This window comes from Rhinopithecus bieti, unplaced genomic scaffold (assembly GCF_001698545.2).
Source record: "Rhinopithecus bieti isolate Rb0 unplaced genomic scaffold, ASM169854v2 scaffold_5130, whole genome shotgun sequence".
NCBI classification, from domain to species: domain Eukaryota; kingdom Metazoa; phylum Chordata; class Mammalia; order Primates; family Cercopithecidae; genus Rhinopithecus; species Rhinopithecus bieti.
In genome coordinates, this window is record NW_016804792.1 from 376157 (window position 1) to 392469 (window position 16313).

A 16313-nucleotide genomic window follows, 5' to 3' on the forward strand; every position below is an offset into this window, starting at 1 on the left:
AAATCAAATAATTTTTATATTCTGAAACTGATAGGCCACTGCATTAAAACATTTTTAATAAGTATAATTACGTTTTCTCTGATCTTTTAGTGTTCCCTTGCTTGGGGATATATGTATGTGTGTGTGTGTGTATGTGTGTATGTGTGTATGTGTGTATGTATGTGTGTGTGTATGTGTGTGTGTCTGTGTGTGTGTGTTTGTGTGTGTGTGTGTGTGTTTGTGTGTGTCTGTGCGTCTGTGTGTGTGTTTGTGTGTGTGTGTGTCTGTGTGTGTGTGTGTGTGTGTGTGTGTGTTTCTGGCTTCCTTCTTTATTAAAAATCCTCATTCCTATTGTTTGTTTGCCCAATGTATGTAAACAAAAACTCTCTGGTTAAGCCCAATTAATACAATGTAGATTAACATTCATTACTCACAAATTAAAATTATTTTTCTTTCATTTCTTACTAATAGGTCAGAAAAGCACCATTTAATCTTTTAAGCTCTTAAGTTCGCATTTCACTTGGTTTTTCATGCTAGTCTGTAATGAGTAATCTTTGTACTACAGAATGGAGGGATTCTGGAGTAAGATCCTCCAACTATTCTCCATTCCCTTAGATGCTATGGACATTTGAGTAGCCTTTTGTGCACCCCAGCAGAGGTTTTGACTCACTCCCCACTCACAGCACCATCTGAAAAACAGCAACAAAACCATAAGCACAGAGAGGTTTGACTTCTAATGCTACTACTGAGTATTATCCTTACCCGTGGAATGTTCATTTTGACATTTTTATCCCTAAGTCATTCACTACGAATGTAAACATGAGAGCTCGTTAAAACAGTTCCCTGAGCTGCCCTGCTGGAAACTTCTTTCAGGCTGGAGAAGTCATCTCACTGCACCTTTTTCTGAGCCCTGTTTTGGTCTCTGAGACTCACTACAGCCTGACGTCTTACTGCAAGCAGTACATTTCGATATGAAGTCTCATCAAATGCTTTTCTTTGATGGGGTACAGAATCCAGCATGTTTCCTGGCTGAAAATGCTATAATATCTGCAGGGAACTTTCACAAGTTCGTTAGGCAAGACCTTCCCCATAAATCTGGCAGCTGGCTTTTCAAGGTGCTCTTTAGCTAAAACCTACTGCAAACATGTCGAGTACTTCTTTTCACACCTGATTTCTTTTCAGAGTCCATGAACTCAGCAACTGGTGAAGCCACACTTGAAAAATAATTTAATGTCACCATTCAGTTGGTTGTCAGTTACAAGGCCTGAAATTCTTCCAGGGGCATCTCAAGATGCCTCACTCTGATTCATTGTCAAGAGGCATTATGGGTAGCTGAAAGACTGAGTTTGGAGAAAAGGCTGTCTTGAGGCTCAATTCTGACTTTGCCACTGGAGACTCTGAGGGAGTTATTTAACCCCAGCAGCTCAGTTGTTCTCATATATATATATGAGATTATATATATGATATCTATGTATATGGGATATATATGAGATATATATGATATATATGTAACATAGATATATGATAGTACATGCTATATGATATATATATATGATAGTACACGCTATAGTTAGTGTAGATGTAGGATTATTGTGAAGACTAAAATTATGCATAAACAACCCAGCAGTAGTAGGTCCTTCATTAAAAAATACAAAACACAAATCTATTAAGTAAACTTTTTATAGGAATTTGCTTTTTAAATCAGCACACCTACAGTCAGTTGTTTTGCTTTACGTTCTGTCAGCATGAGGCTTTTGGAAATGTCCCTAAAGAGCCTCTTTTCTCCTTCTATTACCTTAAAGTTTGAAGTGATAGAAAGTTTTCATTGAGAAAAGTAGGGTCAGGTTCTCAGGATGGCAATGGTTTCTACCAATCAGACCTGAAATGTATACAAGTGACACAAAATGGACTCTCATTTTACATAATTAATTGCTCTCTATTTTAAACCTAGACTCCGTGTCCAGCTTTCTTTCATTTTACACACCACTCCCTTCTTTCCAGCCATCTTTCAGTATACTAAGAATAGTCACACCCTAAACCTAAACTGAACTGGCCTTGGATTTTTTTCTTTACACGCTACAGTCTTTTCACTGCTCTAATTCTCTATCATTCCAGAATGCTATAAAGAAGGCGTTTGTTTATTTGAACTAAGTCAATGACCTTTTCAAGCATTCTCATCATGAGTTACATATTACGTAGAGTACCTTCTGTGCAGAATGAACAAATAGGATCAAATTCCAGGACTTATGGGATAAAACTAAATTTCCCCTCAGGTTGTCAACTTTTTAAGGAGATGCTCTGCAGAACAGATAATGTTGACCTGATATCATGGAGACTCATCATGACAGGGTAGCATTTTGCCACAATGGTGATGTGTGAACTTCAGAAGATCTGGATTCTGAGTTTGGACACACTGCCAAGAATGTGCATTTCTTTTTAAAGCATCCAGATGTTTTATGTCTGTAGAGCTGGGCTTTTGGAAGTTGTTTATTTGTTGGTTTATATCAGGACAAGAAAGAGTACATTGCCTTCTTGAATCTCATTCAAGTCATTTCCAGAGTCTGAGGAACACACCACACCTTCAAATACCTATTCTCGATTCTTTAAATGTTTTGTGTTGGACTTTTGTTGATGGTCTCAAAGCTAGATTTATTTTAAAACAAACACACATTTTATTTTAAGCAAAGTCAAAATGTTAAATGCCATTGCATACAAATTGGGGAATGGAATGGAGGACTGGAGGGATTATTAGAAACTGACTTTTTATGACCCTGATATTTCCCCACAAACACCAAAGGGAAATCAACCAGGGACTTTATGTCCTTCCGCCTCTGTGTGCCTAAATATGTCACGTGTTAGAGCTGCCTCTGTCATCTGTATACAGCTGCCTCTGTATGCAGGTTCCATGATGACCATCAGTGATGGAGACCGGATTACTGAGGTGCAAACTAATTAACTTTTGATTCATTTTTACTATCATTTATCTAAAAGAGGTAAAGCACAGAGGATTTGGCGTCCACGGAAAGATCATGAACCACTTCACTCAGCTACCTTACTTCTGGAGAGATTTGACTAGCTTTAGGTTATAAATAGAGAAACTTAGTGTTTCCATGTGGCAATTCATGTCCCTTAAAAGCAGAGGTTTTTGACTTTGTTGACTGCTGTGTTCACAGTGCCTAGAAAAACACAGCCCATGCCTGTTGCTCCTAAACACAGCCCATGCCTGTTGCTCAACGAATGACTAAATGCTTCAGACCAGGATTATGAATTGCCTCCATTTTGAGCATGAAAATCAGATCCAGATTATCCAGATCACAAATTTTGTTGTTGTCTGTTTGTGTGTTAAGACGAAAAATAGACTTTCCCACAATGGTGAGTGAATTGTTCATAGAAATAGTTTGATTACAACGAGGAAGAGTTCTGTACTTGAAACTTGGTGGCAGTGGTGAAGATGTCTCTCTCTCTATGATGAGATCCCTGAGAGATACCATGAATTGGTATCTGCCTTCTTATGTATATTGGAATCTATTCATACATTCAGAGTAGGCAATTTCCCAAAACGTTTTAAGCTTTTATGTGTTTCTGCTAGCTTTTGGGATGGAGTCTTGCTCTGTCCCCTGGGCTGGAGTGCAGTCGTGGTGCAATCTCGGCTCAGTGTAACTTCCACCTCCCGGGTCCAAGCGATCCTCCTGCCTCAGCCTCCCAAGTAGGTGGGATTACAGATGTGTGCCACCATGCTTAACTAATTTTTGTATTTTTAGTAGAGACAGGGTTTCTCCATGTTGCTCAGGCTGATCTCGAACTCCTGACCTCAGATGATCTGCTCCCAAGGTGCTGGGATTACAGGCATGTGCCACTGCACTCGGCCACATTTTAAGCTTTTAAATGCTGTGATTCATTATTTAGTCCATGGGTTGTCCAGAGAACAGAGCAGAGTTTGGTTCAATTATTTTGGGGTAGGAAGTAGAAGGCGCAGGAGTTCTTTATTGGTAGTGACTTCTATTTTGTATTATTAAGTAAAACTTATAATTTGTAGTTAGAATAATAACTACTACCAGTACTGTTATAAAAACAACTACCAATTATTGAGAGTTATGTACCAGGTACTATGGCTTCACAAAGCTGTATGGGACAGGTAGTATTCTTTCGGTTCTACAAAACAGGGAACTGTAACTCAAGGACTTCCACAAGAACGTAGAGCTACGTAGATAGAGTTGGGATTTTAACCCAGATATGCTAGATACATGGTTTCCATAATTCTGGTTAACAAATCCTAAGTCCTGCTTTTCATTTTTGTGAATAAGTCATCAAGCATAAGAAGTTATGCCAGCCTTAATGAACTACGTTAATCTTCTCATAGGCTTCCAGAAAACAAAATAACAGAATTGCACAGGTTACCTTAAAGGTGCACTGTTTACATCCCAGACTAAATCAGTGCTCATACAGCTGCTGAGAAAACCACATGAGAGCTTGAAACAGAAAGGAGGGATCTCTAATGCTACACTGTACTTAAGTTTAATACCAAATTAAGTTTTTTGTTTGTGTCTTTTTCAACCAATGATATACTTGAAGGCATGCAGTTTCCTAGGGAAACAATAATTCAAGAACTTCCAAAGTTACGCTTAGGTAATGTGTAAAGAAGACTAACAAAGAAGAGATATAACTAGAAGAGATTTTAAGAATCACTCAGCTAATCTTCTTCTTTTGTGCCCTATTTGTACCAAGAGACAGGGAGGGAAATAATGTGGTAACTATCTTGTACAGAATGACATTATATAAGCAATAGACACATTTAGGAGAGGATTACAAAAGAAATCGAAGGCGTTCCTGAGTGGTACTTCACTTAGTGCCACTTTATTTTGTGCTGTCAACAATGCTGTGGAGCTAAGTTCGGCTCTCTTTATTTATTTATACACTCACACACACACACACACACATATATATATATATATGAGTCAGTCACTTTCCCCATGAAGATTAAATGAGATAATCCATGTAAAAGTGTTATCTAAACCATAATGTGCCATGCAAGTATTAGATATTGTCAGGGCCCAGGAATTTATAAGAACTCTCCAGCATTATATAAACAGGTTACAAGCCAGTGATATAAGGCTGCCAGAACTACCGTGCAGGGCATGTGTTACATCATCAAAGAAAAAAAAAATAGGCGGAGGAAGGATGAAGAGCTAATCGGTGAAAATTTTTCTAGAAGATTTCACTTCTATTACTCTGAACTATTGTGTAATAAATCTTTTACAGGCTTCTGGCTTTCCATGACCTGGAAGTCAAGCTTCCAGCAGACTGGAGTTGAAACTGGTAGCAGAGAAGAAGGAAAAGTTCCTCTCTCCTCTAAAGGATGTTGTCATTGGGAGGATCTTGGCATAAGAAGCACTTTTTTGACCTTGAGGCTACCTGAAGGGTTTCCTTAATCTAACTGTGCCCAATTACTAGCAGTATTCACAGCAGTATGTTTCAGCAGCTTCTCAAAGAATAGAAGCAGACAGTAAAAAGAGAGGGGCCAGGATGGATTTCAGTGGTTCATCATGAATAAGTCAGGCTTCTGGTGATCAGCAAAGGAAGAGCCTGGTTTCCATAAATCAGAGAGGTAGTTAGCAAGGGTGAGTTGGGACTTAAGGGAACTTTGCGTTGAAAGCCCAAAGACTTGTACTTGTCCCTTAATTATACAATTTAGGTCCTCAAAGAAGGGTGTGACTTAGAGTAGGTGAGGTTGTTCTGTCAGTTGATCAGAGAAGAAAGCGTTGATCTTATAGGCATAAGAAACTGAGCTGGGGTGAAGATGAAAGTATATACTCCTTTTGGGTTTCCCATTGCTCAGCAGAGCAATGGTTGTGTTGGTATTTAGCTGTCTGAAGATGTAAAGTTGTGTCTTCTATCCTGGTGGAATATTAACAATCCCTGAACCTCTCCTAATCAAGATGTCATGTGTACCCTCACATCAGACTAATTGAACTCAACAGGTTGGTGGGTGAAACTTGGACATCTATTTTGTTTCTAATTTTATTTTTAAGTTTTCCAAGTGATTCCAATTGCAGTCAAGCTTAAGAACCACTTACTTAAAAGTTTTAAGATGGAAATTTGCAAAGGGCTGCTATTCAAATCACTGTTCCTACAGCTACATAGCTGTTTATGATCTAAGACGACACCTGGATAAGTGTCAAAGGTCAATTATTAAGAGGGTCTGGCAGTGAAAACTGATACCATCCAGGTGGGCTTTCTAAGATAATAACTTGCTATGAAGCTTCGTGTTCGTTTCCACACTAGGGATGCAGAGGCAGCATGTTAGGAGGAAGCTGGCATGGTGTGATTCACAGAGCACATTCTGTAGGCTCTATTTCTTTACAGTGCACAAAGGAGCCTCAGGACAAGGCCTTCCCCCACTCCTCCAAAAGCCCACGTATCAGACTAGGGGGATACTTCCTTTTGAAATTAGCCAGCTTGTCTCTGTCATTGACTGTTGCAAATGATTACTGAATTTATATAAAGTTCATTGATGTTCCTTGTTGGGTTCGAGATTATAAATTTTTCTGCCAGACTGTCATTGGGAGTAGACTGGAAAGCTGGAGACAACATTCCCATACCTTTGGTAGACATAACGACTGGCATAACAAGTAGAGACTGGATAGTTCCAAAAAAACTTAGGAACTTAAGAATGTTAATATAAGGTAATGAAGGCAAGGGATGTGTGTAAGGAAGCCTATTGAAGATTCCAACAATCTTGATTATAGTTTTGTTGCTTTTCTTTACCCCTTGTGCTAGCATCTCTGCCCAGTTCAAAAGATTATGAGAGAAACCAGCTAGAGCAGAACCGGGCAGAACCTGGAGTTTTGACCAATCACCAGGGGCTGATTTTTAAAAAGTTTGGACTTCTAGAGAAGTCCAAGGGTAGTTGACCAGTGAATAAGTAAGCAACAATGCAAAATAGGACTCCAAGGCTGTCTAGCAACAGACATGGGTAGAGATGCAAGATGGAGGGCATCTGGTAAACACAGGAGATCACATGAATCTCCAGTCTTGAGCCTTAGAAATGGAAGAGCTGGCAGGACTCTAAGAAAACCTACTGTGAGGTGCTCAGAACAGGGGTGCTATACAGGAAAACAAGGCAATGAGTTGTACTTGGGCACATGGGCAGGATAAAGCACATTAAACTGGACTAGGAGTTAAAGGCTTGTCCTGTGAAATCAACCTTGAGCCCAGCCTCGAGAAATGAGAAAAGAGTTTGTCCAGGGGCCAAGGGGACTTCACGCTTGGCTGATGAACTGCTGGTCTACAGCTCCCTGAATTCCCCTTACCCGAGGTCAAGATGAGTTCTAGTCATGTCAGGGCTGGACCTGTAGGTTGGGGTTAAGTGGTTCCAGCTTCTATATAGAGGCAGGAAGCCAAAAGGATCATTACCATAAGTATTTTATTTTCAAATTCACAATTCTACTTTCCTCCCTCAACTACAATTTTGTTATATGGACGTGTTCTAAGAGTATGTGCAGAGGATAAAGATTAAATAAACTTTTCCAAGTAAAACACAGTTAAAGGCTACTGCACTGTGGCCAAAAGACTTTCTGTAAAGGTCAAAAGTACTTACTGTAGAGAGTAACCAAATGCATTTGATGTTCTTTTATGCTCTAGAATATCTAATACTATGTAGAAGACATAATATACTTTAAGCGAGTGCATACCAATACATACAAGAAAATCATAGCTATGAGAGAGGTGTATAATTGATATGATATTTGAAATATCACTACTGTCCCATTCTAGCTTATTTTAAAGTGTGCACTGATTTTAATTTTTTTAAGTTTCTGCAAAACGTTATTCTTGTTTTCTCTCTTTAAAATTGTAAATCTTAAGTATGTAGAAGATACCTTGCTGTCATATAATATCTGATATCCACACACATGCACATAGGTACACAAATACACACAAACAGAGACTTCCAATGAGAAAACAACCCTGAAAAAGGAGTTTGGGGAGTGCTGTGTTAACCAACATATTGCTGAGTTAGCAACTAAATAACCAGCTACATACATCCCTTCTGTATCATCGAGTAGTGTGCATTCTTAAAGTGATAATGGAACTAAATTTGGAAAGAACAGGCCCTTAAGTTTCAATTTATTTGTTTCACAATCACAGCCTCAAACTGAAGGGAAAATTACGCTGCAGTTTGATAAATAAAGCACTATACATTCAAAAACAAAATGCAAAATGAAAACTTTTAGAACTTCAAATAATCAAGGATCTTAGATTAATTCCATCAGTGGTTGAGAGTTTTTTGTTGTTGTGAATTTGCTGGAGAATTTAGTATGAAAGCACTCTAACTAGTGTCTGATTATATCAGTGTCTCTATTTCCTTTTAGAACACACATCTGTTGTTGTGGGGGGTTTTTGGAGAGGAGAGTGTGGTTGTGGTTATTATGGAAATACGGCAAAACCAAATATTTTAAAGCAGATGAGAAGAAACCCACAAACAGTTGGCTCACAAATGTTGTAATGCTTTCTACACCCAGGCATAAAGCAAGCCGCAGCGGCAGCAGCAGCAGCAGCGTTCCTGGTGGCCTCTGTTTTATCTGTTTCAAACACTGGGCTGCTCCTGTTAGTTAACTGACTGGAGATTGTTTTCTCCCTTTATCCCCTCTCTCTCTTTTTAATTGTTGTTACTCTGTTTTGCCTGAAAGCTGCAGTATCTCACTGTTCATTATTCCCTGTTCAGTCAAATCCTGTCCAAAATTAACTCATTGTGTGCTGGAGTTCTTCTCAAGCTCTCTTTTCTTATAAGATGCACAAAATAGACCTCACTGGAGCTCTTTTAAGAAGTTTGCATATCATACAGATAATTCTTTGAATTCACTCTTTGATGACTTTACTGGGCTGTGTTTCTTTAATATTTACAACTTCTAACTAGAAATATTTCTAATTACTAATAAGAAATTGTTATGAAATTCTAAAGTTTCAACCATTTTAATCCTCTCTCTCTCTTTCTCTCTCCCTCCCTCTCTCTTATATAAACCTAGTTCTGCAGACCCTGTTTTGACTTTAGTTTCTCTTTTTTATTTTGCTTGGAAAATTTTAAAAGAGCTTTCGAGTCTAAACTAAAGCTATAAGACAGAAAAAAAAAAAAAGCCATCAGTCAATACAGCTGGGGAACTAGTTTCTCATATCAGCATGAAATTCCAAGGTATTCAACTTGAATTAAGTGCAGCCATCAGAAAAACCATAGAAATAGGAAAGTTGCTGTTGTAAATTAATGATTATTTGCTGTGTGCATTAGAGTTGCTGTTTGTACCACATTTTATTGTGATGTTTTATTTTTATTCAGTGCAACAGTAATTGGGTCCTAAACATGATAAAGTATCTTAAAGGCTGCATTGGTAGCTGAGCTGCCTACAGCAGGTTTTTAACTCTAGTTAAAGAAGGTTAATCAAAGCTAATGAATCTGTTTTATCCATTGCCACGAGTTTTAAAAAAAATGTGCCAGGAGGTGACTGAACTAAAATCCGAATTGTTCAGCTGTGAACGCAAATACATTTTTAGCATAATGATTTCGCAAGCCTCTTGGATGGCCCCGGGTTCGTGGATGGCAGGTACCTGCAAGCTCTGTAGTTTTCTTACCTTTCTACCGCTGCTCACTCTTCTGCCATTAAAAAATATGAGCCTTATGAAAATACAGGAGAGGGAATGCAATCCCACACTACAGCCTTCAGTGTGAGAATATCAAGAGACTGTTGCATTCAGAAGTTCAGAATAGCTCTGCTTTTTATAAAAGAATATGAGGAGCCCCCTAATAAGGCCAATTCATTAGAACAAGTGTTTGTTACTAAAACACACCACGCAGGACCACAGGGATCCGAGCCAGACAGCACGGCAATTAAAGTTGCCTCCCTTCCAAACGCAGGCGGCCCACCAACTCTCACCCACGAGTTCTGCTTTGTTTTCCTATTAGAAATGTGATTGAAGAATGCAAGTTCATAATTTGTTCATGAAGCAGAGGACAAGTAACTCTCTGGTTGCAACATCCTTTTATACACTTTAAATCGGAATTAAAAAAAAAAAATCAGGTTGCTTGTGTGTCCTTTCTAAAGGCGCAGGAGGAGCAAAACCATCTTACTCTGGGAAAATACCTTGGTGCCCAGAAAACATTGCCTAGTTGCATTTGAAAAAACGCTCAGCGAGAGACCATCCTCCAAATATCTAAAATCACAGTGGTGGAGGGTTTTTAATGTTAATCCCAGCATTTACAGAAAACACACACACACACACACACACACACACACAGCCTGCAGTGACACCTTTCCCCTCCCCTTTGGTGCTCTGCGGAGCTTTGGAATGAGATTCATAGCGACTCAGGACTGTTGCTGGCAAGGAAAACCCCCTGCCTATGAGACAGAAAGAGGGGCGGGGAGGGCCATTGTGGCTTTCCCTCCTGCTCTCTTTTAAATCCAAATAATATTTGTACTTTGGGGGGAGGGTGTGAAAAGGGATCAAGATATGAAGCAAGGCAGAACCCAAAAGCGAGGGGAGAATAAAGCTCAAGGAGAGAGACTAGCTTTGGTCCGAGAAAGGGCCTACATCACAGGTTTCAAAAGCATCTTTTTTCAGTTTCACAAGCCACCACCCCCTTGATGAAAACTAGTTGCGAAATTCAGTGCCTGTTAGGCCTCAGCTAATTAGAAAAAATGGGCTTTTTTTCTTTTCCTTTCTTTCTTTAGCACCTTTTCTTTCAAGCATTTAGTCTCAGGAGGGGGATCCAGGCTCTTGGCCGGGCTGTTTTGAAAACACGCCTTTGAATGCCTCTCCCTAATTCACGCCTTTTGTTTTTCAGCTTTTGTGTTTGCCAGTTTGACCATATAACGTTATACATCTGGTGTATAGCTTGTTGGGGGCTTTTTTCTCCCAGGGTTCCTATGCATTCCCTATAGGACCCTCCTGAGCTTCAATTTGAGCGATCGTGTAACATAAAGGGGGTAAAGGAGAGCCTAGGAGGCTGGGGAGTTGGGGAAGGAGGGAGCAGGAGAGGGGAGGAGGCCTGGGGAGACAGAGAGAGAAATGAGTGAAACATAAAAAAAAAAAAAAGTTGAAAAGAATTCTTTTGCTCTCTTCTTTTCTTCTCACTGTTGCGACTGGACCCTGAGTCAGCCGGCGACAAGGCCTCGGTGGGAAAATGACGGGGCCACAGAATAGATAACTCATTGGAATTCTGGCAACATATTCGTAAATAAAACAAAAGTGGGGAGGCGGGCTGGGGGAGGGCGTGTGTTCCTGGGGAAGCACGGAGCTGCACAGGGCAGGGCTAGGAGGACATTTCCAGGGCCGGCTCCCTGCCTTGCCTCTTGCAGGGGAAATATAAGATGGTCAAAGGAAAGGAATCCAACGGTTTTGCCCAGGCTTGTTTAGCAAAGCTCTTGCAGCTGGAGCTGTTTATTATTGCAGCTAGGAAGATGCTCTTCCAAACACACTTCCCAAGCTGACAGAGCAGAAATCATCTATCTTATTTCTTCAGAGCCTGCACGGTCTGTGACTCAGAAAGGGGTTTCTGTTAAAAGAGGAACATACTTGAGCATGGTTATTTTTTCCCCAGCTCCTCAAAAGAGGCATCCCCAGATTTAGTTTGCAGGTATCTTTCCCAACTCTTACCTCCCATGCACACTTTTGATAAAACAGCGTGGATACCGCTTCTTGGAATGATGATGCTGATGTAAGTTTCCTGACTTAAAATCTCCCAGTCTTCTAGTGGATTTTGTTGCTACTGGTGCTCACTGATGGGTAATCTTGTGGATGAGCTCTCATCTCAATTTCCCCATCTGCAAAATGGACATATCTTAATATCAAAGTCACAATTCTTAGTTTTCACATACCCGGACGGTTCCTCTTCTAATGAGTCTATTTCATATTTTTGTTTAATATACACACTGTGTGTGTGTGTGTGTGTGTGTGTATCTGTGAGTACATAAAACCCATTATAAAGATATAGTGTATATTTTGGTGGTTGTGATTTTTGTATGTCATCCAACTGCTCTAGAATAACTCTGCAAGCTTGATTTTGGTTGAAAGAAAACCTAGAATAAATAGGAAGACAATATGTTTGTGGCGGTTGTTTAAAGCTAATACCAGCAGCTTTTTCTTTTCTTTACTGCTGAACAATTTCAAAAGCAATACTAGGCATGAAAGCAAAACAAACTCATTTCAGTGCAAAGCTTATGAGTTATTTGTGTTTCCCTGAATTTAAGGAGGGGGTGGATGAGTAGGAAATTTGTTTTAAATATAGAAATGGGGAAAATACAACAAACTCCACAGAATATCTTGGAAGGTTCTGCAGCTTGAAGTGCAGAGTTTATTACAGATGTGATGTAACTTGTGGGTATAATTTTCAAAAATAGCTGAAGAATACACTGTGAGAAATCTTACCAAAAATATCATTTTCCCCAATATATTTGTAACTCAGGTTACCAGCTGATTAACCCCTTGAAAAGAGTTTCTCTAGGTGGAAATCTATATCCCTGTCTGTTCTTAATCAATCCAGCCACATGACCAATAATGTGGATGCAAGGGTTAACACAATTAAATTAGCAAATGTTTGGAAGGAAATGGTAAAATTGGTTTTTAAAAAGATGTTTAACAAAGACATTTTGCTGTTCCAATCAGACACATCATTATACAATAAGCTATTTTCAGGAATCTATTTTTTCCTAAATGTTAATCAGACCAGAAGAAAGCGCCTGTTAGTCCACATTGAGATATGCCGTAATTCCCTTGGAAAAGTAACTTACCTTAGGGAAATATTTTGCTTCACAGAAAAAGACTGTTTATTTACTCTGAATTCTTTCCCTTGCAAGGTTGTTGTCTGGTTTTTGTTTTTGTTTCAACTGGTCTCAGAACATGGAGAAGTAGGACCATCGTCAACTGAAACAGAAACAAAACAAAACAAAAAAACCATGGACTTGAGCTAAAATGCTTAAATGAATTGTTTAGCTTCAAAATGTAAAACTGTCCCAGCAAGAATGTCACAAAGTGTAAGCACAGAAGGATCTGTATTTTACTGAAAACATTCTTTATATAACACCCAAAGAACACGAAAAGAACGAGCCACCCTTACTTATATTACAATGTCTGTATTTGTTATCTTTTCAAGTGTGCTTAACAAGTTGTTACCAATTTCTAAAAGATTTTTTAGTTTGAGACTCCTAACTCATCCACCTGCTCTCCTAGGTCACAACTGTATAAGTCCAGAAAAAGGCGTGCTTTATGTTTCTGTGAAAACTGGCTTTATTTCTAGTTATAAGGGAGGCTGAACTTTTAGGTAAACTTGGTGCCAGGTAGCAGCAACAGGAGCAACGTGAAAAAGAAAAATGGCAGTTACCCACTTAAGAAAATAACATTCTGTTGATCGACAAACACCCTTTAAATTTTAGCTATTAACAGCTCTTACAGAAACAGGAACTGCCAATAACAAACTTGATTTCTAATGTCCCCAAGGTAATAATAATCCACTAATTTGACTATATCCCAGCTGGCCTATACAGCAGTTTCTATTTGTTTTTTTTTTTTTTTTTTTTTTTTTTTTTCATCAGGAAGACTTATCTTTCTTTTGGGAAAAAAAAAATGCTGGGGGGTGCTGGTAAAGTTAAGAAGCCCAGTGTGCGAGGAGAAAACACATTGGAAATTACATGTTGAAAGTTTTTTGTTGCAATAAAGCTGTTAGGTTTGCGCACCTTGATTAGACTGTTATCAAGATGTTCCTTCTGACATACTTTGACCTTTCCAGTAAGCTAAGAACAAGCCTGCAAGCGGGATTAGCGGTTGTCAACTTCAGGCCTGTCATCTTTGGTTGAGCGGAAAAAAAAAGAATTGCTTTTCTTTTCTTCCTTTTCTTTTTTTTTTTTTTTTTTTCAGGGTTGCATCTTCACCAGCTTTGAGCTTTGGAGACCGCAGCAGAGGTAGTTAATAGAAGACAACCTCAGGCCCACATTGATCATGGAAGTCTAGCTTTTAAAGATAACTGAGTCAACCAAGCTGTAAGGCTAATCACCCTGTGCAAGTATGAATTTATCTAAAGAGGATTTCATGTGGAACCCCCGGAGCCGGCCGCCAAACGGATGACTGCACACTTTAAGAAAGTTCGTGGGACTTCTCCCAATCAACTGTCAGGCCACATAAAGGGTCTGGAACGCGCTGACTTAAGCAAACAATATTTAGCCATCTAAGGATACCATAAGGCCCAAGATTTTGCTTTGTTGGTGCTGACAGGAAATATTGATACATATCAAGTAACACTCCTGATGCAAAAAGGGAGATGTGACTCCTTTTGGTACTATCTCTATTTAGGAAACTGTCTTGTGCTTTAAAAGAAAGCACAGGTGGGGGCAAGGACAATGTCAAATCACTGGGTACTTTTCCAGCTTTCCTGGGATCACAATTTCATGAAAATAGGAACTGAGCTAAAGTTGTCTCCTTTTTGGAAAAAAAAAAACAAAAAAAAAACCAAATGTGTTGGAATTTGAATTTGCAAAATCTCAGAATGTCTAGCTGACAAGTGGACCCTGCCCATAACCCTAAAACTATTCTTTAAGTTTATTAACCTAGGAAACCTGTCACTGATTAGGTTTGGGTGCATTTCTCAGCTTTTACAATAGTCTGTATTAGAATTATCTGGTTATAGAGTCTAAAAAGTAAATAGAAATATGTGGCTATAAAGTCACAAATCCCCTAAACAGGACATATGAGTCAAAACTCGATTTTTTTTGTGAGAAATAATGTCTGTAATCCTACTGACTCATCGCTTTTAGACATTTACAGCTTTAATTACAGGGGAAAAATTGTAAGTCCTGTCTTGGAAAACTTTGATAGGGAACATTGGGCTGTTACCATAGAATAAAGGTTGGGTTGGAGGATTTAATTTAAAAAGGAAAAAGAAAGAACCCTATTTTATCAGAATACTCTAAACATTCTCCATCAGTAATGTTGTGCCTGAGGTGATATCCTTGAAGATGCTGGAGGTGGCGGTGTTAATGAAATACCCGTTGGCATTGAATAGCATTTCTAGAATCCTGATTGTAGTGCTAGAAAGGAAAGTGAATTTTGCAACAGCACAATAAACAAGGGGAACTGAGAAAAAAGAACCTGCTCATTCTTTAAGGAAGATCGCTTCCAGTTAAACAAAGAAATTTAGGGTCGTCTGCTTTTCATGAAAATCACATACATATGGCCTTTGAAATTTGTCACTGAAGATGGTTTTGCTCTAAGGTAAAATTCACCACTTTATAGCTTTTCAGCTGCAAGTCTCTGGATTTTTTTTCTTCTCTCTTTTGGCCTGCAGCCCAATATGAATGTATGATCACTAGCACAATAGTTAAACATCTGAGTCTTTTTGAAGTGTCTTCAATGTTACAATGATGTGATGGTTGATTGCCTAGCAGTCAGTTTAGAAAAGACTGCATTCTGCCCCCTAGTGGTAGAGATTAAAGTTTAATGGCTGCTTCATAATATATAATGCCTTTTTTCTCCCCCTCTTTTCCATACGTTAAGGATACAGAGCAGTGTGGGAATTACTGATGAGTTTTGTCATAATCAGTAAAGTGTGTATTTTAAACAGGAAAATTTCTAGACTGAATGGACAGGTTTACGAGGCACAGGGTCATTTGATGTATGCTTTGTGTACTCTGCTGTGCTTTACCAAACAATATACATTATCACTATAAACAGACATTGTCCCTAACACAGGATTCCTCCTGGGAAAATTTTGGGACTTCTTAATAGAAGCTATTAACCAAAAAGGTCATGGTGTTGCCAAAATTACACACACACACACACACACACACACACACACACACACACATATTCAAAGAAAGCATGATATATTGCCAGAACTTCACGTCTCTTTTCAGATGACCATTTTTTGTACAGGAGGCAATAAAAACAATTTGCACTAATCATACCACTTACTACTCCACAGGTCACATTCCCTTTGTGTTCAAGTTCAAAAAAAACACACACACCCAAGGTAAAGGAAGGGTTTGTGATGTCCACAAGATTTTGATGTGGGAAGCGTTGATCACGTATAGCTTTTTTTTTCAGCTGACAACAAAGTAGAAGACATTTGCTTGAGTTTTTATCCTGTCCTAGGTTCTTGCTTGTTTGTTTTTCATCTTTAATGTAGAATTCATATATTGCATACAGGCAAGCATTGGAAGGCACACAAAATCAAGCACCCATGATATAGGCATCATCCCATGAGTGTGTGTTTAGATCTTGCAGAAGTGAAACTCCACGTTGGAGGAAGACGGGACAGACTGAGGAGAAGGAGGAGGAGGAGGCGTCCGTGGAGAGTG

General features: G+C 39.0%; 1 long non-coding RNA gene across 2 annotated transcripts in view; it reads right to left on the reverse strand.

Annotated features, from left to right (window-relative positions):
- The window catches only part of LOC108528566 (uncharacterized), a 66121-nt gene that overhangs the window by 15560 nt on the left and 34248 nt on the right, over positions 1–16313 (reverse strand). The window contains exons 2-4 of one of the 2 annotated variants that reach the window (XR_001885193.1): positions 12756–12888; positions 11623–11789; positions 11048–11521 (exon numbers count right to left, since the gene is read on the reverse strand). This is a non-coding gene — a long non-coding RNA (uncharacterized LOC108528566). Of the gene's footprint in view, positions 1–11047; positions 11522–11622; positions 11790–12755; positions 12889–16313 lie in introns of those variants that run through there. The other variant, XR_001885194.1, reaches the window with a different exon arrangement.